This window comes from Rhinatrema bivittatum, chromosome 5 (assembly GCF_901001135.1).
Source record: "Rhinatrema bivittatum chromosome 5, aRhiBiv1.1, whole genome shotgun sequence".
Classification (NCBI taxonomy): Eukaryota; Metazoa; Chordata; class Amphibia; order Gymnophiona; family Rhinatrematidae; genus Rhinatrema; species Rhinatrema bivittatum.
The window spans coordinates 363,524,208-363,546,031 of NC_042619.1; the positions used below are offsets into that span (position 1 = coordinate 363,524,208).

A 21,824-nucleotide genomic window follows, 5' to 3' on the forward strand; every position below is an offset into this window, starting at 1 on the left:
ATGTAGAGAGCGGTGGAGGAGCTGCATCCAAGTGAAATATCTAGCTTGATTAGTTAGAGGTAGTAGGAGTAGTAACCGCCGCAATAAGCAAGCTACACCCATGCTTATTTGTTTTTACCCAGATTATGTTATACAGCCCTTATTGGTTGTTTATCTTCTCCCCTGCCGTTGAAGCAGGGAGCTATGCTGGATATGCGTGAGGTATCAGTTTTTTTCTTCTCCCCTGCCGTTGAAGCAGAGAGCTATGCTGGATATGCATCGAAAGTGAAGTATCAGGCACATTTGGTTTGGGGTAGTAACCGCCGTGACAAGCCAGCTACTCCCCGCTTTGTGAGTGTGAATCCTTTTTTCTTCTCCCCTGCCGTTGAAGTTATGCTGGATATGCGTGAAGTATCAGTTTTTCTTTTCCCCTGCCGTTGAAGCAGAGAGCTATGCTGGAAATTCGTGATGTATCAGTCTTTCTCCGATGCCGTTGAAGTAGAGAGCCATGCTGGATATGCGTCGAGAGTGAAGTATCAGGTAGGGATGTGCAGAGCAAAATTTTATGTTCATATTTTTTATGTCCGAAAGGGGGTCCCACTTGCGGCCAATATGGACATAAAAAAAATCCAATGAGTTGGGTATATGTACATATGTGCAAAAAAAAAAATTAAACCCCCTCACCCTCCTTAATCCCCCCCCCAGACTTACCACAACTCCCTGGTGATCGAGCGAGGAGTGAGGACGTCATTTCTGCAATCCTTGGCGAGAAGCATGTGACGTCGGTGGCACGTCGAGTGACGCGGCGTCACGTGATTCCCGGCTCGTTCGCGCCGGACGGCTCGTTCGGCCCAAAAAGAACTTTTGGCCAGCTTGGGGGGGCCTCCTGACCCCCCCAAGCTGGCCAAAAGTTCTTTTTGGGCCGAACGAGCCGTCCGGCGCGAACTTGCCGGGAATCACGTGACGTCGGCGTCACGTGATTCCCGGCTTGTTCGCTTGGGGGGGTCAGGAGGCCCCCCCAAGCTGGCCAAAAGTTCTTTTTGGGCCGAACGAGCCGTCCGGCGCGAACGAGCCGGGAATCACGTGACGCCGGCGTCACTCGACGTGCCGCCGACGTCACATGCTTCTCGCCAAGGATTGCAGAAATGGCGTCCTCACTCCTCGCTCCATCACCAGGGAGTTGTGGTAAGTCGGGGGGGGGGGATTAAGGAGGGTGAGGGGGTTTATATTTTTATTTTGGCTCAACAATCGCGATTTCCCACATATCGAACATATCTATGTTTGATATGTGGGAAATCCGATCGTTTATGTCGAATCAATTTTTTAAGTAAAAAAAAAATATGAGTTGCGTTTTACTAATGCGGTCAATCCGAATGCACACCCCTAGTATCAGGTACATTTGGTTTGGGGTAGTAACCGCCCTCCAAGTCAAGTCTGGGCTCCCTGCCTTTCAGGGGTAAGTTCCTCTTTGGAGAAGATCTGGACCAGCTCATCAAGTCCCTGGGGGAAAACGCGGTTCACCGCCTTCCGGAGGATAGATATCGTCCTTCTCGTGCGTTTGCTTCTTCCCGGACTAGGGCCAGGGCGCAGCGGCGTTACCGGAGCTACAGGCCGGGGGGTTCCCGGCCTGCCGCGCCCAGGTCTCAGCCCTGGGCGCGTTCCTTTCGCGGACGCAGGCCCGCCCGCACCTCTCCAGGGGCAGGTAATCCCTCACCCAAGTCCTCGCAATGATGCCAGGCTTGCCCACTCCGCCGTACCCAAGATTGGGGGGCGGCTGACGTTCTTCTACAAGGAGTGGGCGCGGATTACCTCAGACCAGTGGGTTCTGGACACCGTAAAGCACGGCTACGCATTGGAATTTGTCCGCCCACCAAAGGGTCGTTTCATTTTCTCCCCTTGTGGCTCGGCTCTCAAGAGACGAGCGGTGCAGTCAACACTGGACAGGCTTCAGGAGATAGGCGCTATTGCGCCCGTGCCCTTCGGAGAGGTGGGCTTGGGCCACTATTCCATCTACTTCGTAGTGCCAAAGAAGGACGGTTCGTCTCGGCCCATCCTGGACCTCAAGGAAGTCAACAAGTCCCTCCGAGTGGTCCGCTTTCGCATGGAAACGCTGCGGTCGGTGATTGCGGCGGTACATCCGGGGGAGTTCCTCGCCTCCCTGGACCTCACGGAGGCTTACTTACATATCCCCATCCGTTCGGACCATCATCGTCTTCTCCGGTTCAAGATTCTGGACCAGCACTTCCAGTTCGTCGCTCTCCCGTTTGGGCTGGCGACGGCACCGCGCACCTTCACCAAGATCATGGTAGTCGTGGCTGCGGCCCTTCGGAAGGAGGGTATTCTGGTCCATCCCTATCTCGATGATTGGCTCATACGGGCGAAGTCCTTCACCCACGGCCAAGCAGCGGTGTCCCGCATTCCCTGGGATGGGTAGTGAATTTTTCCAAAAGCTCCCTCGTGTCCTCTCAGCGCTTGGATTTCTTGGGGGCGACCTTCGATACCCGGCTGGGCAAGGTCTTCCTGCGACAGGACAAGGCGCACTCTTTGCGGGATCACATACTGCGATTCTCTGCGTTGCCAGATCCCACTTCCTGGGACGACCTGCAACTTCTGGGGGTGATGGGATCCACAATCGACATGGTCCCTTGGGCATTTGCGCACCTCCGGCCCTTACAGTGGGCGCTCCTCTCCCGTTGGAAGCCACTCTCGCAGGACTACCAGGTGGTCCTCCCGTTCCCTCAGAAGGCCAGGGACAGTCTGGGCTGGTGGCTGGAGCCGTCCAACCTAGCTCGAGGGGTGTCCCTCGCCGTACCAGATTGGGTGGTGGTCACTACCGATGCTAGTCTGGTGGGCTGGGGCGCAGTCTGCGATCGCAGCGCCACGCAAGGGACATGGTCCGCGGTGGAGGCGACATGGTCCATCAATCGTCTGGAGACCAGAGCGGTCAGGCTCGCTCTGCGACATTTTCTCCCGCTTCTTCGGAACCGGGAGGTCAGGATACTTTCGGACAACACTACCACCGTGGCCTACATCAATCGCCAAGGGGGCACGCGCAGTCCACAGGTCGCTCTAGAGGCGGCGCTGCTCATGCAATGGGCGGAGCGCCATCTCGTTCGGCTAGCGGCGTCTCACATAGCCGGAGTGGACAATGTGCAGGCGGACTTCCTCAGTCGTCAACTGCTGGACCCCGGAGAGTGGTCTCTGTCCGAAGAGGCGATGCAGCTCCTCGTCCATCGGTGGGGGGCTCCCCACCTAGATCTGATGGCATCCGCGCTCAACGCCAAGGCCCCCCGCTTCTTCAGTCGGCGAAGAGAACGCGGTGCGGAAGGGGTGGACGCGCTGGCGCTCCCATGGCCGACCCATCTTCTGCTCTACGCGTTTCCCCCGTGGCCTCTCGTAGGCAGGATGATCCGCAGAATAGAAGGACATCAGGGGACGGTGATTTTCGTTGCCCCGGAATGGCCACGACGACCTTGGTTTGCGGACCTGCTACAGCTGGTAGTCGACGGACCGGTCCGGCTAGGACACCTCCCCCTCCTCTTGCATCAGGGTCCAGTATTTTTCGAGCAGGCAGAACTCTTCTGTCTTGCGGCCTGGCTTTTGAGAGGCGCCGCCTCCGGTGCCGAGGGTACCCGGAGGCGGTAGTGTCCACGTTGCTGCGGGCGTGTAAGACGTCCACGTCGGTGGCCTACGTCCGAGTCTGGAAGGTGTTCGAGCTGTGGTGTACCAGTCAGGACACAAGTCCTACTACGGCCTCGATTTCTCAGATTCTCCAGTTCTTACAAGCCAGGGTGGACAAGGGGCTAGCCTATAACTCTCTGAGGGTTCAGGTGTCCGCCCTTGGGTCGCTGTTGCGGGCAGAGGGCTCCCTCCTACAACATCCGGACATTGCTCGTTTCCTCAAGGGTGTCAAGCATCTGCGACCTCCGCTACGGGATCCTTGTCCATCCTGGAGTCTCAACCTGGTGCTTCGCGCCCTGTCGGGGCCTCTGTTTGAGCCACTGCGCAGTTCAACACTTAAGGACCTTACCCTCAAGACGGTATTTTTGGTGGCCATCTGTTCCGCTCGTCGCATTTCGGAGCTGCAGGCTCTGTCGTGCAGGGAACCCTACCTTCGGTTTTCCGATTCTGGAGTTTCGATCCGACCGTACCTTCCTTCCTCCCGAAGGTGGTCTCTGCGTTTCATATGAATCAGACGGTGGAGTTGCCGTCCTTCTCCTCCTCTGAGCCGAGGGCTCTCCGACTCTTGGACGTTCAACGCACGCTGCGCATCTATCTGGAGGCTACAAACGAGTTCCGGACGTCTGACCATCTGTTTGTCCTTTGGTCCGGACCCAAGAAGGGTTCCCAGGCCTCCAAGACTACCATTGCTAGGTGGTTGAAAGCGGGGATTGCCGCTTCCTACGTTGGAGCGGGGCGGACTCCCCCGCCCGGCATTGTAGCGCATTCCACACGCTCTCAGGCGGCTTCCTGGGCGGAGGTTCGTTCGGTCTCTTCTCAAGAGATCTGCAGAGCGGCTACCTGGAAGTCGTTACACACATTCGCGAGGCACTATCGTTTGCATCTCGCCTCTCCCGTCTCGGGACATTTTGGTGAGCAGGTTCTCCGAGCAGGCCTCGCAGGACCCCACCCGATTTAGGGACGCTTGGGTACATCCCACGGTCTTGACTGATCCAGGTACGTACAGGGAAAAGAAAATTATTACTTACCTGCTAATTTTCGTTCCTGTAGTACCATGGATCAGTCCAGACGCCCACCACATCTGGGTGCTCAGCCTGCTCCGATTCCCGCGACGGGACTGTACTGGTATCTGTCCTTCACCATTGTCACTGTTCACTGTGTTCACAGCTTTACCATTTTCAATGTTCCCTGTGTTCACAGCTCCTCACAAGTTGACTTACTGTTTGTGCAGCCTCCTACACGTTGCTAGGACGCTCCAGTTTTTAGTTGCTATGGTTGACGGCTATTGTTGGCCGGTTTGTATAAACTTGATTCAATACGGGGGTTCTGTTTGTCTACTCGGGCTTTGATATACTCGATACTGAACTCCTGCAGAGGGGGTAGTAGTACTTATGGTGACGCCCCCTCGAGGTTTTTGCTGACTCCATCTGCTGGAATGGGGACATAACCCACGGTCTGGACTGATCCATGGTACTACAGGAACGAAAATTAGCAGGTAAGTAATAATTTTCTTATCTGAGACAGCAAAGTGTCATAATTTAGGCGGTACAAGTCATCCAAACATGCCCCAAGTTTGACGCCCAGGTACTTAATAGAGTCCTTTGCTAAGCGAAATGGCAAGGTACTCCCCACCTCTGTGTACTGGGCTCCCGTCATAGATATGTTTAACAACTCTGATTTATCAGCGTTGATTTTGAATCCTGACAATCTCCCAAACTTATGCATCTTCCCCAGTATAATAATTGTAGGGAGACCTCCGGTTTCGTAATAGTAAAGAGGAGATCGTCTGCAAATAGCGAAATCTTGTAATCCGCCTTCCCCACCTGTATACCCTGTATACCCGGGTGTCTTCGCGCTATCTCCTCTAATGGCTCTAAAGAGAGAGCAAACAATAGAGGGGATAATGGACAGCCTTGACGCGTGCCCCGTTTAACTTCAAAGGGATCCAAGTAGGCCCCATTTATTTTTATCCGCGCATACGGGTGACCGTACAATTTCTACACCCTTGTGATAAAGAATTCTCCCTGCCCCATTGCTTCCAAAACTTTGAATAAGTAAGGCCAGTGCACTCGATCGAATGCTTTTTCGGCATCCACCGTGAGCATCACCGCTGGAATATGCTTGGATTGCACCCACCACATCAATTCTACCACCCTCCGTACATTGTCTGAGGCGAGTCTACTGGGTATGAAGCCCGACTGATCATTCGCTACCAGCTTAGGGGCAGCCCTCCCAAGATGAAGAGCCAGGGTCCGGGCCAGAATTTTTAGGTCGATGTTGATCAATGAGATCGGCCTATAAGATCCACAAAGTGTGTGATCCCTACCAGGCTTCGCCAAGACAGCAATTCCAGCAGTGTTCGCCTCCGTGGAAAGTGTTCCCTCTGTTCTCAAGGCATTATGCATAGATACCAATGGTGATAACAACTCAGCACTAAACACTTTATAAAATTTGCCTGTAAACTCATCTAGTCCAGGTGCCTTCCCCGTTTTAAGATCTTTAATAATGAGAGAAACCTCCCCCTCTCTGAGTTCTGCATTAAGCTGTTCCCTCAGCTCTGAAGGGAGAATCGGGAGTGGTAGATTCTGCAGGTATTGATCAATCTCCTGCGGGGTACAAAATGGCTCCGAATCATATAGTAACTTATAGAAATGATTAAAACTTTGCCCAGTTTCTTTCTGAGTGTATACATATTGACCTTGAGGCCCCTTAATTTTGGTAATTTGAGATTGGGATTCCCTCTCTTTCAATTTCCTGGCCAATTGACGGCCGGCCTTGTTCCCCCATTCAAAATGATGCTGCTTCAATCACTCTAACTGGTACGCTATCCTATCCAATTCCAGATTTTGTAAGGCCCGTCTTGCTTCCAGGAGACGCTGTAATAATCCTGGCTCAAGAGAACGTTTGTGTCTCAGCTCTAGACTAGCAATATTCTCCAAGAGGGAGAGGCGTTCTCTATCTCTCGCTTTCTTTATGGAAGCGGCCCTGGCTATGCATAGGCCCCTAACATACGCTTTAAGGCTATCCCAAAGTACTCCCGGAGAAACTTCCCCATCATCATTTATTTCTAGATAGGCAACAATCTCTTTCTTCAAATGTTCTATGAAGATCTTATCATCCAGTATTCTGTCATTTAGTCTCCAAAATGTAGTACCCACCTGACACCCCCCTGTTGTTATCTTGAGCCAAATAGGAGCATGATCTGACCAGGTTATCCTACCCAGATCAGCATCACTTACCGATCCCACTAATTCTTTATCAATTAGAAAGTCAATCCGGGAGTATGTCTGGTGCAGGTGGGAGAAGAAAGTATAGTTCCGGATGGTGGGATTTCGCAATCTCCAAATATCAATAAGCCCCCTATCATGTATTAAATGTTTAATCGCCTGCCTAATGGCTTTACCCCCGACTCCTCTACTGTGAGAATTATCTAGGTAAGGGTAACGTGTAATATTGAAGTCCCCCCCAATTATAAGGTGGCCGTCCGCCCATTCACTGATTACTGTAGAAATATTATGAAAAAATGAGATCTGATCGGCATTAGGCGCTTAGAGATTCTTGAAAGTATACAGCCCATCATTGATTTTTGCTTTCACAAGAATATACCTGCCCTCCACATCCCATACCACTGAGATAACATCGGCCGCTAAAGAGCTGGCCAACAAGATCCCCACTCCATTATATTTGTGGTGAGCCGTGGCTGCAGCATGAAATGCTTGCTGATACCCTTTAAATGAGAGTAACTGCTTGTGCCGCTTCCTTATGTGTGTTTCTTGATTGAATATTATATCTGCCTTCATGTGGAGCATATTCCGTGAGAATAATTGTCTCTTGTTGTAAGTATTCAGCCCCTTCACATTAATAGATATTTTTAGTGTCCCCATGTGCATGTTACAGTACTCTCAACGACGCTTCCCTTCCCACTACTGGATATCTGAGAACCTGCCCCCTCAGCTCCAAGTTCCATCCAGCTATACGTGCAGCAAATGAGACCCTGACCCAAGTATGCTCTTCCCTCCACCCTCCCCCCACAGGTCCCCCCCCCCTCCCCTCCCAACCTCCATCCACTCTCTCCCATGAGTGGGACTCCTCCATGAGAGACCTGACGTCACCTCTGAATATTAAGGTACTCCCCCCTTCCGCCTCCCCCCCATCCAAAAGTTATGAAACACTATAACAAATGCACAGTAAGAACTAAAGGATGAGGATGGATCCCCCTCCACCAACAATATTAACCCACAAACATAACTTTTACTTTCTAAAGTCTGTGCTCCTCTTATCGCAGATGCACAGAGTCACTATTATAAGGACCCAGCCTATGTATTCATAAACCAGTCACGGAGCTAGATGGTATCTTAACCCCGCTCTTCCAGTTCCGAGGTGCCTCCAGATCTCCGACACAGCCGTCTGCCCCCTTTATCCACTCTTTTCCATCGCGGTCTTTCTTCCTTCCAAGTATTGTTAGCAGAAGCAGTGTCCTTGCTTCCCAGGGAGCCTGCTGTGATCAAACCTGCCGCTCACAATATATCCTCAGCCTCCATGACCTTGTGCACCCTGGATGTGACCCCGCTGATGGTGAATTGCAATCCGAATGGGAAGAGCCAGCGGTATCTTAAATTTTGGGATCTCAGGATGTTAATAATGTCCCGGAATTCCCTCCGTTTCCTGATGGTGGATATCGCTAAGTCCTGGAATACATCTATTTGGTGATCCTTCCACTTGATAGACCCCATGGACCTAGCGGCTTGCGCCACCTTCTCCTTGACTTTGAAACTGTGGAAGCATGCAATAATATCCCGGGGCTGGTTGTTTCGCGGATTTCCGAATGCTCTATGGGCCCATTCTAAAACCACTTCACGCATTCAACCTGCGTTGCCCTCCTGGTTCAAAAGATAAGCGTAAATGTCCTGCACTACTTGAGAGCAGTCTCTGAAATCTTCCCCCTCAGGAACTCCTCTGAATCTAAGATTCACCCTCCTGGCTCTGTTCTCTATTTATTTATTTAAAAGTTTTATATACCGCACAATGGGTAGAGAACTATCCCTCTAGGCGGTTTACATAATCACACATACATAAGTTAAGTAGTACATAAATACAAACAATTTAAAATTCAACATGCATTTGTAATTCCTCCTGAGCATCCTGGAACTTGCCTTGCTCTTCTCGCACACTGTCTAGCACTGTGTGTAGTGCCTCCAGGCCAGTCTCATTTTCATCTGCTCTTCTTTCCAGCTCCCGGATGTCAGTTTTTATGTCCTCCCTCATAGCACTGAGCTCCTCCTGCAGCCGTGCCATATCGCCCCTGAGGTCCTGAAACCACTGCTGAAATTCGTGCCGGGACGGTACCTCCGGATCTCCAGCTGTCACCACGGGCCCTGAATCTTCCGCGGTCTCGCGACCCGGCACCATTTTGTCACCTTCCTCGAGGATCGCGGCCGAAGCCGCCGCCGTAAACGAAAAGCGATTCAAGTCCGGTTTTTCCCTCGGTGTGGCCATTGCTGACGCTGCTAGGCTCGGGGGAGCAATAATTTATTTATTTATTTATTTATTTATAACTTTTATATACCGACATTCAAATGAATATCACATCGGTTCACATACAACTGGGATGTCAAAAACTAAAAGAAAGAAAGGAAGAGTAAAAAAGTTACAATTAATAGGGAATCATAAGAAACTGGGTGAGAGAGCGGAATGGTCTAAGGGGCCAAGACAAAGTGTTAGCAGGTAATGAGTAATGAGTAATGAGTAAATATTGAGCCGGTTTTCGCCCTGATGGTGGAGGATCCACGCCTGAGGAGGGGGGAGCCGAGATCTCAAGCGGCCATCTTAGCAGGTGACGTCACCGCTCTCCGTCTAAACCTTTTTTAAACCCAGCAACACCAACAGCTTTCACCACATCTTCTGGCAACAAATTTTCTCCTATTTTTTTTAAATGTACTACTTAGTAACTTCATTGCACTTCCCCTAGTGTTTTTACTTTTTGAAAGAGTAAACAACCAATTTATGTTAACCCGTTCTATTCCACTCATTCTTTTATAGACCTCTATCATATCTCCCCTTAGCCATTTTTTTTCCAAGCTGAAAATCCCTAGTATCTTCAGCCTTTCTTCATAAGGGATTTGTTCCATCCCTTTTATCATTTTGGCCACCTTTCTCTGTACTTTTTCTTAATTTACTATATTTTTTTGAGATACAGAGACAAAGTTGTACACAATACTCAAGATGTGGTCGCACCATGGAGTCATACAGAGGCAGTATTTATTTATTTATTTGCTTGTTTGTTTGTTTGTTTGTTTTGAATTCTTATATACCGACATTCCTGTAAAGTATACAGATCATACCGGTTTACAGTGTAACAGAACTATTGCAAGGAGCGCGATATGTATGTATTTAAAAGCATTTCTTAGCTGCACACTCTATTCCTTTCCTAAAAATTCCTAGCATTCTATGTGCTTTCTTGGCTGCCTCCGTACACTGAGCAGAAGATTTCAACATGTTATACATGATGACGTCTAGATCCTTTTCCTGAGCGGTGCCTCCTAATGTGGAATCTTGCATTATGTAGCTGCAGTTTAGATTGCTCTTCCCTATGTGAATCACTTTGAACATCCGGCTGACCATCCTCGCACTGATACCCTGGCTTTGACCCTTGCGCTACACTCAGATACTCTGCTCCTGTGACAACTAGATCAGCCTGCTCAGACACTGACCGCAGCCTACCTTCAACAAGACCAATAGGTGCTGCCTATTTCGCCCGGAGGACCTTCACTTCCTGTTTCCTTCCGGAGGTCTCCAGTGATCCTGGTCCTGGTCTAGCTCATCCTATCTTCACCAGCCATGCACCTTTCCTCGTGGTGGGCACACCTCTTCGCTGCCTCTCTGGGAGACCCTCAGAGGCCCACCTAAGTCCAGGTGGGCCGGGTATCCAATGGCTAAACCTGCGGAAACCCTGGATTGCTATTGGCAAAGCTCCAGCTAGCCTCTGTCTTCTTGTGTGCTCCGCCTCCTGGTGGGAGGCACTCTCTGAGTCTGACCAGAGGGCCATACCAATCCTGCACCAGGCTAAGGGTCCACCTCCAGTGCAACAGGTTGCCAAGGCCATGGACTCGGCGGAGTCCCCAGCCTTGCAGGCCATTCCCGGTCTGGTTACACGAGTCCGGGAGCAGCAACAATTCATTGAAGCATTGGCCACCTCAGTGGAAAGACTGCGTTCTCCTTGAGGAATCAGCTATGGCCAGTCCAGGGGCTCTTGCCCACAGCTTATCCACTGTCTCATCACCCTCACGGGCCCTGCTGGCCCTCACAGCTTCTCCACGTTTCAATGGGGATCCTCGTCTCTGTCAAGGTTTTATCAATCAATGCTACATGCAGTTCTCACTGTAACCTACGCTCTTTCCGGATGAACTGACGAAGATCACATTCATTCTCTCTCGTCTGGAGGGGAGGGCCCTGGCATGGGTCTCCCTGCTTTGGGAGTGCTCTGATTCCATTCTACAGCAACTTCCACAATTCATTGCAGCTTTTTGATGCAGCTTTGAGGACCCAGGCCGACAGGTGGTCGCCGGTCACCATTTCCTACATATCCGCCAGGGATCACACTCCCTCTCTGAATTTACTGTAGAGTTCAGGACCCTGGCAACCGAGTTGGGTTGGCAGGAGGACTGCCTGCAGGCACTCTATCTCAAAGGATTGTCTCTGGTCTTGAAAGATGAGTTGGCTGCCCGAGAGATCCCTGCATCCCTGGAAGAACTGATATCTCTAGTTGGGCAGATAGTCCACCACCTTCGGGATCGGTACCGAGAAGTAAAGGCTCTCTGACCTCCACCCTACGATCACCCCAGTCTCCGAGCCCCAAGTTAAAGGCACTACCGGCGGGTTCTCAACCGCTGGAAGAACCCATGCAGATAAACCATGGTCACCTTACTCCCGAGGAACGCCTCCAAAGAAGAAAGTCTGGTCTCTGCCTCTAATGTGGGGGTTCTGGCCATCTTCTCCAGACTTGTCCGGTGCGTCCGGGGAAACTCCAAAGTCTGAGCCCGGCAGGGTTCCCGAGCTTGGGCACCACAGTTTCTGGCCCTCAACTGTTGCTGCCTGTCTCCTTCCTTAGGGAGGCACATTCCTTCGCCACCACCGCTTTCATAGACACTGGGGCCGGTGGAAACTTCATCCTTGAGGAGATAGTCACTCTCCTACAGATTCCTACTCAACCGCTGTAGATACCATTACACATTGCCTCAATCTACGGAGAACCTCTACCTGACTGTATCACTCACCATACTGGGGCTATCCGGTTGACCGTGGGCACGCTCCACAAAGAGGAAATTAGCCTATTGATCCTAAAATGGTCAGTACACCCCATAGTCCGCACTCCAAGAATGGCTTCAATTACATTCACCCCACTTTGACTGGCAGTCACTTCAATTGACTCAGTGGGGCCCTCGATGTCAAACCCTGTGTCTACGGCGGGTCTCCCCGTCCGTACCAGTACTAACTTCCACAACTCTTCCAGGGTTACCTATTCCTTACATGGAATATCAGGATGTATTCTCCAAGCAGAAAGCCGATATTCTGCCTCCACTCCAGAGGTTTAATTGTCCTATAGAACTTTTTCCTGTCTCCACACCACCCAAGGGCAGAACCTATTCTCTCTCACTCCCAGAGACCCAGGCGATGTCTACCTACATTAAAGAAAATTTGGTCAAAGGTTTTATCAGACCGTCTACCTCCCTGGTAGGCGCCGGGTTGTTCTTTGTAAAGAAGGATGGAAACCTGAGGCCCTGTATTGACTACAGGGGTCTGAATGCCATTACCCGGAAGGACTGGTACCCACTTCCACTCATCAGTGAGCTCTGATCGACTGCAAGGAGCTCAGATTTTCACAAAGCTAGACCTACGGGAGCCTACAACTTAATTCGGATCCAGCCTAAAGACATATGGAAGACTGCCTTTAATACATGGGATGGAAACTATGAGTACGTAGTTATGCCCTTCGGGCTATGAAACGCTCCCACCATCTTCTAATGGATGTTGAATGAGATCTTTCGAGACCTACTATACTCATTCGTTGTAGTGTACTTGGACGACATATTAATCTTCTCCAAGGATCTGGATTCCCATCGCTTCCACGTCCAAACTGTTCTCCAATGACTCAGGGACCTCCACCTTTATGCCAAACTAGAGAAATGCCTTTTTGAGCAGTCCAGCCTTCCATTCCTGGGATACATTATCTCGAGTCAAGGGTTTACCATGGACCTGGACAAGCTCCAAGGTATCCGTGATTGGCCCCAGCCAGTGGGCTTGCAAGCCCTGCAAAGATTCCTGGGATTCACAAATTATTATCTTCATTTTATAGCAGATTACTCCACGCTGGCTGCTCCACTCACCGCCATGACGAAGAAAGGAAGTGACCTTCGGGTTTGGAGCCCCAAGGCCCAGTCTGCATTCCAAGCCTTGAAAGAAGCCTTCCGTATTGGTCCGTGTCTCTGTCATCTGGCCCCTAGCCGCCCCTTCATGGTAGAGGTCAATGCATCCGCCATTGGAGCTTGGGCAGTCCTTAGTTAGTACTCATCCAAAGGAGCCTTTGTCCCGTGCTCTTTCTATTCCTATAAGTTCTCACCCACTGAATGGAACTACACCAATGGGGACTGTGAACTGCTGGCCGTGAAACTCGCACTCCAAGAATGGCGTACCTGGCTTGAAGGGGCGCAACACAGGTTTACTATTTTTACTGACCATAAGAACTTAGAACACCTGAAAGAAGCCCAGTTACTGAATCCGAGGCAAGCCCTTTGGGCTCTTTTCTTTGCTCACTTCAACTTTGAGCTTCGCTACCGCCCGGCGGCAAAGAACCTCCGCGCAGATACGCTTTCATGCTCCCTAGAGCCGGAAGATACTCCCGAGACTCCGGCACATATTATTGATCCCACCTGCATAGCCATCGCAGTTACTACCACTGTACCAGCCAGTAAGACAGTGGTGCCCCTTCGCCTCAGAGAACGCGTACTCTGTTGGGTCCACGACTCCAAACTTGCTGGCCATCCTGGCCGAGCCCGGACTCTCGATATGCTCCGCAGACATTATTGGTGGGCAGGTATGGCCAAAGACTCTCGAGACTATGTTGACTCATGCCCCATCTGTGCTCAACAAAAGCCCCCTACTGGACATCCATGGGGGCTTCTCCAACCACTTCCTGCACCCACCGAACCATGGACTAGTCTATCCACGGACTTTATCATGGACTTGCCCCCTTCCAAGGGGCATACGGTAATCTGGGTCATAATATACCATTTCTCTAAAATAGCCCACTTTGTCCCCTTGCCCAGGCTGTCATCGGCCCTAGAACTGGCTCGTCTCTTCTTGACTCACTTCTTTCGACTCCATGGGCTCCCACAAGAGATAGTCTCTGATCGTGGTCCTCAATTTGCCGTAAAATACTGGAGGTCCCTCTGTAAAAAGTTCAATATCACCCTAAATTTAACATCTGCATATCATCCACAGGCTAACGGCCAGGCCAAGAGGACCAATCAGTCCCTTAAAGCGTTCCTCCGGTCATATGTCAACGATCAGCAAGACAATTGGGCCAATCTCCACCCATGGGCAGAGCTGTCTCACAACACCCATGTCGCCTCCGCTACAGAGGTTTCTCCTTTTTCAGTGATCTTTGGCTGTCAATCCCAACTACCTCTTCCGATTCCACTCAGCGTGCCTTCACCAGCAGCCCAGTACACAGCCCAGACCATTCGTCTATGGGACCAAGTAAAAGAGCAACTCCATTAAGCAGGCCATCCAAGCTAAATGCGTGACAGATGCCCACCATCGTGCCACACCAGTGTTTCTGCCTGGGCAACGAGTCTGGCTCAGCACCAGATATATTCGACTCTGGTTGCCCTCTCAACGGCTGGCTCCCAAATATGTGGGTCCATTCCATGTCATATGACGGATGGGAGCTGTCATATACCAATTAAAATTACATACGAATCTTGGTATCCATAACACATTCCACGTGTCCTTGCTTAAACCTCTGGTCCTGTCCTGGCCGTTGCAAAGACCTCCACAGCCCACGCAACTTATGGCAGAGCCTGACATTATCCTTCAGGTGAGGGAAGCATTGCATGTTCTCCACCACAGAGGGTGTGGGGAATATCTTCTGGCATGAGAAGGCTTCGGCCCGGAAGAAAACTCTTGGGAGCCTTCCCACCACATCCTCAATAAGGACCTTCCTCGTGCTTTCCATCGCCAGTATCCAGAGAAGCCAAGACTGGTAAGGGGGAGGCCTAGAAGGGGGGGTACTGTTGCGCGTCCCGGCCGCGCTAGTGCCACAGCCAGGCTCACGGTACTGACCTCTGCTTGCCTGACTACGTTTGACCGCTGCCTGGAACTGACCACTGCCTGCCTTCTGACCACATTTGAATGCCGCCTGAAACTGACCCTTGCTTGTTTGACTTCGTATGGACTGATCTTGGAACTGACCCTTGCTTTGGCTGACCATCCTCGGACTGATACCCTGGCTTCAACCCTTGCGCTACACTCAGATACTCTGCTCCTGTGATACTCTTTATGTATATAAAGGGACCATCACAATAGCTATTTTTTTTAAAACATATACTCAATACTGTCTCCATATGCATTAATATAACACCATGTTACATCACATTAGTAAATATTTCTCAGTTTTATTTATTCAGTATAACACACAAATATACAAGTTTCAAAAATTAGTATACATATATCTATTTATTTAAGAATTTGTTTATACCGATATTAGTCGAAACATCATATCGGTTTACAGTGGAACAAAAGAATGGAAAATACATTGAACGGGGGGGGGGGGGGGGGGGGTACATAGAACCAATATGGAAGGAGCAAAAATGGGCACAAGGCAACATGGAAAAACAAATGCAATGCAAATAAAGCAATTAAAACAATTAGAAAAATTAAATTGATTAAATTAAATTAAATTAAATTAAAAACATAACTATGTACAAGGATAGGGTGAAGACTATGGGGCGTGATTGGGCAGGGGAGCTCTTAATTGTTCGGAGGGTAAGCTTGTTTGAATAACCAAGTCTTTAGTTGGGATCTGAATTTCAGGGGGCATGATTCTAGCCTGAGGTTGGATGGGAGTGCATTCCAGTGCGTAGGGCCGGCAATGGAAAAGGCCCAATCTCTCGTGGAGGAGAGGTGTGCCTTCTTTAGGGATGGCACATGGAGGGTCCCTTTGTTGGAGGTTCTAGTAGAGCGACTAGAGCATACGAGACGGAGAGGATCATCAAGCCAGTCTGAGTTGTGTGTGAAAATGGCTTTGTGGGTAATGGTAAGGGTTTTGAAGAGTATGCGGGATGATACTGGGAGCCAATGAAGGTCTTTGAGGATAGGGGTGATATGGTCATGTTTACGAGCATTGGAGATGGTTCTGGCTACTGCATTTTGTAGCATTTGGAGGGGTTTTTATGGAGGAGTAGGGTAGGCCAAGGAAGAGGGAATTACAATAGTTCAAATATCTTCACATCAGTAGTACAAATATCTTCACATCAACTCATATAAACTTTTATATCATGGACATGCCAGTAATGCTCAAAGGCATTTTCTTAAAACATACCCCACAACCATTCTTTCCACATTCATACAGCACACACTCCCTCACCCAACATAAAATATCTGTAGTGCACCCTTTTACAATGCCAGGAGATTCAATCTATAAAATTATCCCTTCTCCCCCTTATCTCCCATTTTTTAAATATTTGTTTAATATTCCCAAATCTTCTTAAATAAACTTTTTCCAATGCTCCCTCGCTGGAACCCTTTATCCAATGTTCCCTACAAGGTTCCTTGTTTCGCTTAAGCTTCTTCAGGGGACAACTTGCACCAAGATCATTTATGAATTGACATCTCCAGACTCACAGAATACCTCAATACACAAAAATAATGTTAAAAACATTAAAACACCCCAAAAGTGATTTAATATCTATCATCCCACCTCACTAAATATTAACTCATTTTCTCCAATGCTCTCAATATCTGTTCATGTCCACCACCGGTAACTTTTAATCACCCTACAACAAGAGACAAACGCTGTAAAGGTATTATTCTAATATTCAATGCTACTCAAATCAACAGTAACATTCATCTTACTCATAATTTTCTAAATATCCGACCTTAAAATTCCTCATACAATCTTTCACATTATCTTCAAACGATAAATCAACTCCACCCAATTCCGGATTCACATGTACCTGTTCAAAAAAAAAGGTACACACATATACCATCACAAATCATATGTAATCACCTATTCCTCCTATCTCTAGCTGACATCATTTGGTACTAATATTAAATCTTACCTTCAAAGGCACACCATCACTTACACAAAATATCTCCAAACCGCCTGATTCAACCCGTATCACACAATTAATGGCGACAGTCCAACCATGGCGTCTTCCTCCCTTTTTAAGATGACATCCCTATCACTCACCTCACGCATTTGACGCAACCAGTCAACCAATCTTATCCACAACACACGTCATAACATCCACATAACCCGTACCAAACTCAACTTTATATAAACCCTCAACCGTACACTCACACACAATGCCAAACCACATCCAAATAAAACATCAATATCCAGTCATACAATATATCACATATTCTCAACACACTTCACCCAACCCAACATCCTCTCAACACTACACCATACACTCAGCCGTCCACCCAACCATAACACAATCAACGCAACCAATCAACCAAATTTATCCACAACATAATTTATCACATCCACATAACCCAAACCAAACTCAAACTTTGTATAAACCCTCAACCATCCACTCACAGCACTACCAACCTACACCCGAATTAATCATCAGTATCCAGTCATACACCACCACTGTCCAATATATCACATATTCTCAACAATTAATATACCAACAACCCTGTATATCCATTCATATACCACCATAGTCCCATCTATCACATATTTAATTCACTCATCCCGAAGAATACTGTCAATACCACACCAGATACTCAATCCACCTCATATACCCTATCTGTAAAAGGCCTCCCAATCCACACCAGTATTTAATCCATATGGTTGTACCGAACGCCACCAAAAGATGAATTTTTGTTCCAATTTCCACAAAATCCTTGTAATGTCACCTTGAATACATGGTTTTAATTGTGTGATCACAAAAAAATTTAATGTTCTACCTCATGTCTAGTCTTATGCCAGTGTTCCACCAGCAGTGCCACATCTCTTTTAATTCTTAAATTGCTCTTGTGCTCTACAATTCGGGCTCTTATCTGATGCTTAGTATGTCCAATATAAAGTAGTTTACAAGGACACACAATGTATATGAATAATCACCCTTAATTATTCCTGTCATAATGATAACTCTGCAACTCCATTCTATTATGACAAACTGAGCACCCCTGACATTTATCTTCCTCACTCATAATTTGCAATTGTCTATCATCCCTATTTGTTACCATGGCTCTTAAATTGTGACCCTTAGAGTATGCAAAAACAGGAGGTTCTTCACATCCTGAAATCCTGTGACAACCAGACCAGCCTGCTCTGACACTGACTGCGGCCTACCTTCAACTAGACCAATAGGCGATGCCTATCTCGCCCCGAGGACCTTCACTTCCTGTTTCATTCTGGAGGTCTCCGGTGATCCTGGTCCTGGTCTAGCTCATCCTAACTTCACCAGCCGCCCACCTTTGCTCATGGTGGGCACACCTCTCCGCTACCTCTCTGGGAGATCCTCGGAGGCCCACCTAAGTCCAGGCGGTCCGGGTAACCAAGTGCTCAACCTGCGGAAGCCCCGGATTGCTATTGGCAAAGCTCCAGCTAGCCTCTGTCTCCTTGTGTGCTCCGCCTCCTGGTGGCAGGCGCTCTCTGGGTCCAACCAGAGGCCGTGCCAAGGGTCCACCTCCAGCGCAACAGTATCACAGTGTTCCATTAGTTATCCTCCTTCCACCAGGTCCTTAGATGCTAATTATATCTACTCCTTCATCCAGTACTATTCACTCTAACTCTCCCACCTTATTAGACTTCTAGCATTTGTATACAGACATATCAAAGTGTGTATTTTGTTTGAATTAACAACCCGCTTATCAGTTGAATTTGGAATCTTTCAACTCTGCTCATTACTTATTTTTTATTTATTTATTTATTTATTTATTATTAACTTTTATTTGCCGACATTCGTGAAACACATCATGCCGGTTTACAAATAACTCAAAGGAGGAAAATTACAATAAAACAGTAGAAACGTAACACAAATAAAACAGTAGAACAATAGAGCAAAAAACAGGGGAGGAGAGAGGGGAAGGAGGATACGGAAGGGTGGGAGAGGGAGGGGATAGGGGGATGGGCAAGGCTGGACTGATAGAAGCAGTGAAGAACACAATAGAGGCAACTATATACAGTTGACAATATGTACAGTTACAATCAAATTGTAGAGCTAAGGAGGTATTGAGAGACTGGCAGTATTATCTGAACGATGGTATTCACTTAAATATAGTCACTTAAATATAAGATAAGTTAGGGGGGGGGTTAGGAGGAATTAAAAAGGGCAGCATGGAGGAGACAGCATGGAGAAGTGGCCCAGGTACTTAACAGTACCTGGGCCACTTCTGTAATTATTGCAGCCTATCAGGAAGCCCTAACTTCCCTGTTGGGTTAGTATCCTTCAGAGATACATCATTCTGAACCATGCGCTCCAGAGCGACTGCTTTCCCCATCATCTAGATTAAAAGCTGCCCTGTCTCCTTTTTAGTGTAAAACAATTTTTTTATTCAGTCATAAATGGCATACAACAACACAGAGAGTGGCGTGTTCCTGAGACACTCTCTGAGATCAAACCAAACAATTGAAAGGGTAGACTGCTACAGATCAAACCCCCATCCTCCCGCCCCCAACTTCTCCCCTCCTCTCCATTGTCCATAACATATCCTGTTTTGATTCAGTTTTTCGTGAGTTTGACGCATATACAGATTATATTCTCATTTCTTTAGATATATCCGCTGCATTCGATACCCTGAATCATCAGATACTCTTATCGGGCTTACAGTCCATAGGCATCCAATCCACTGTTCTTTCTTGGTTCCAATCATTTCTAACTAATCGTCATTTACACATACAAGTCAATAATCATTGTTCAGACTCATACATATCATCTTCTGGTGTACCACAAGGTTCTTTGCTATCCCCTATACTTTTTAATATATACTTGCTTCCCCTCTGTCACATTCTCACAGCTTTAGATGTTTATTTTCGAATATATGCAGACGACATTCAGTTGCTCGTCCCTTATAAAAATTCATGGTCGGATACTCTTTCATTAATATCTCTGTTTCTCTCCACTATTAATACTTGGCTAGATCATAACCGTCTAAAATTGAACCCCTTAAAAACTACTATTACTCATCTCTCATCCATTTCTAAATCCACCATAGGGCCCCCTTCTCATTTAAATTTTAAGGGCATTCTTATCCCTATTAGTACTTCTACTAATAGCCTAGGAATAGTTAATTCAGATCTTTCTATGGCTGATCATATCGCCAATATCACAAAAAAATCCTTCTATAAATTATTTTTATTGAAAAGAATTCGACCTTTCCTTTTTCTTCAAGACTATCGTACTGTTTTGCAATCTTTGATATTCTCGGGAATGGATTACTGTAACGCTTTACTTTTAGGCTTATCAGACTCTGCTCTATACCCATTGCAAATAATTCAGAACTCTGCTGCTCGGCTGCTTGCAGGTACCTCACGCCAAAATCACATTACGCCTGTCTTATTTTCATTTCATTGGCTGCCGATTAAATACCGAATCCAGTTCAAAGTGCTATCAATTATTCATTCTCTTATCTATAATATTACATCTACTTGGTTATGCACTAACCTTCGCATATATAAACCCTCCAGACAACTCAGATCTCTCTCCAGAAATCTTTTAGATGTACCTACAATTAAACTGGCAAAACATGAATTAACTAGGAAAAGGGCATTTTCAGTAGCAGGCCCCATTTTATGGAATTCACTCCCAGACTCTCTCCGTCTTATTTCTTCCACACAACAGTTTAAAAAATCATTAAAAACCTACTTATTTCAGAAAGCATACAGTTTATTCTCTTACTCCCAAAATTAACATTCATTCACCTTTCTCATTGTCATTATTTTTCAAACAGATATATCCATAAGAAACAACATTATAGACTCAACCCACTCACTGTCTAACGTTGTAGGGCATGAATGTTTGATTGTATTATTATTTTAATGTTAGCCTTTTATTTGATCTTGTTTTAAAGTTTATTTATTATGTATGTTGGTTGTAAACCATTTTGATTAATTCTTTTGAATTGTAAAGGCGGCATATAAACATTTTTAAAGTAATAAATAAATAAATAACAAAAATGCATCCATAAGAGTAATATCTGACACTCTGACCAAAGTAAACATTATGTGAACCGCCTTCCAACAGATTGTCACTCATTAATGATCAAACTGCGGGAATGATGTGGAAGAAACTGAAGATATGAGTCCCATATAGTCAAGAACTTCTTCTGGCGCGGCATCTGTCGCATAATGGCAACCTCCACTTGCATCATACGATGGAGGCAATTACACCAAGTCCAATACGACAGGGGAGTAGAGTCTCTCCAGTGCAGAAAATGACTTTCTTGGCCATCAGACAGGCTTTATGAATAAACAACCGAGATCCCAAATCTCTCACACACAAGGGCGAAATGCAACCAAAGAGTAGCCAAAGAGGAGAGAAGGGAATGTGAGTTTCCAACACAAAGTTCAAATACCTGACCACCTTAGTCCAAAAACTCTGAATGAATGAATGAATGAATGAACATTCCCAAAATGCATGAGATAGAGTGCCAGACACATGACCACAACGCCCACAGGCAGCGGATGATGCCATCTTAAAGTTAAAGGCATCTTTGGCTGCGCAAACAAAAGTACGTGATCGCGCTCCTTTTTAAAATCTACCCCAAAGCTCTTAATACTACTGGTCCAGCCTCTTTGTTTAACAAGATGGGGAGATATGTCCCTCCCCCCCCACCCCCCCCAGGTCTCTAAAATCTGTAGATAAAGGTCTGCTCCTTGTTCCCACAGTTAAAATTTGTGGGCTTCAGAAAATTCGTGCTAGGATGTTTGA

At 47.5% G+C, this 21,824-nt stretch overlaps 1 protein-coding gene across 1 annotated transcript in view; it reads left to right on the forward strand.

The window, feature by feature from the left end:
* ABCC4 (ATP binding cassette subfamily C member 4) overlaps nt 1-21,824 on the forward strand; it is a 1,099,276-nt gene that overhangs the window by 748,615 nt on the left and 328,837 nt on the right. The window lies entirely within an intron of this gene.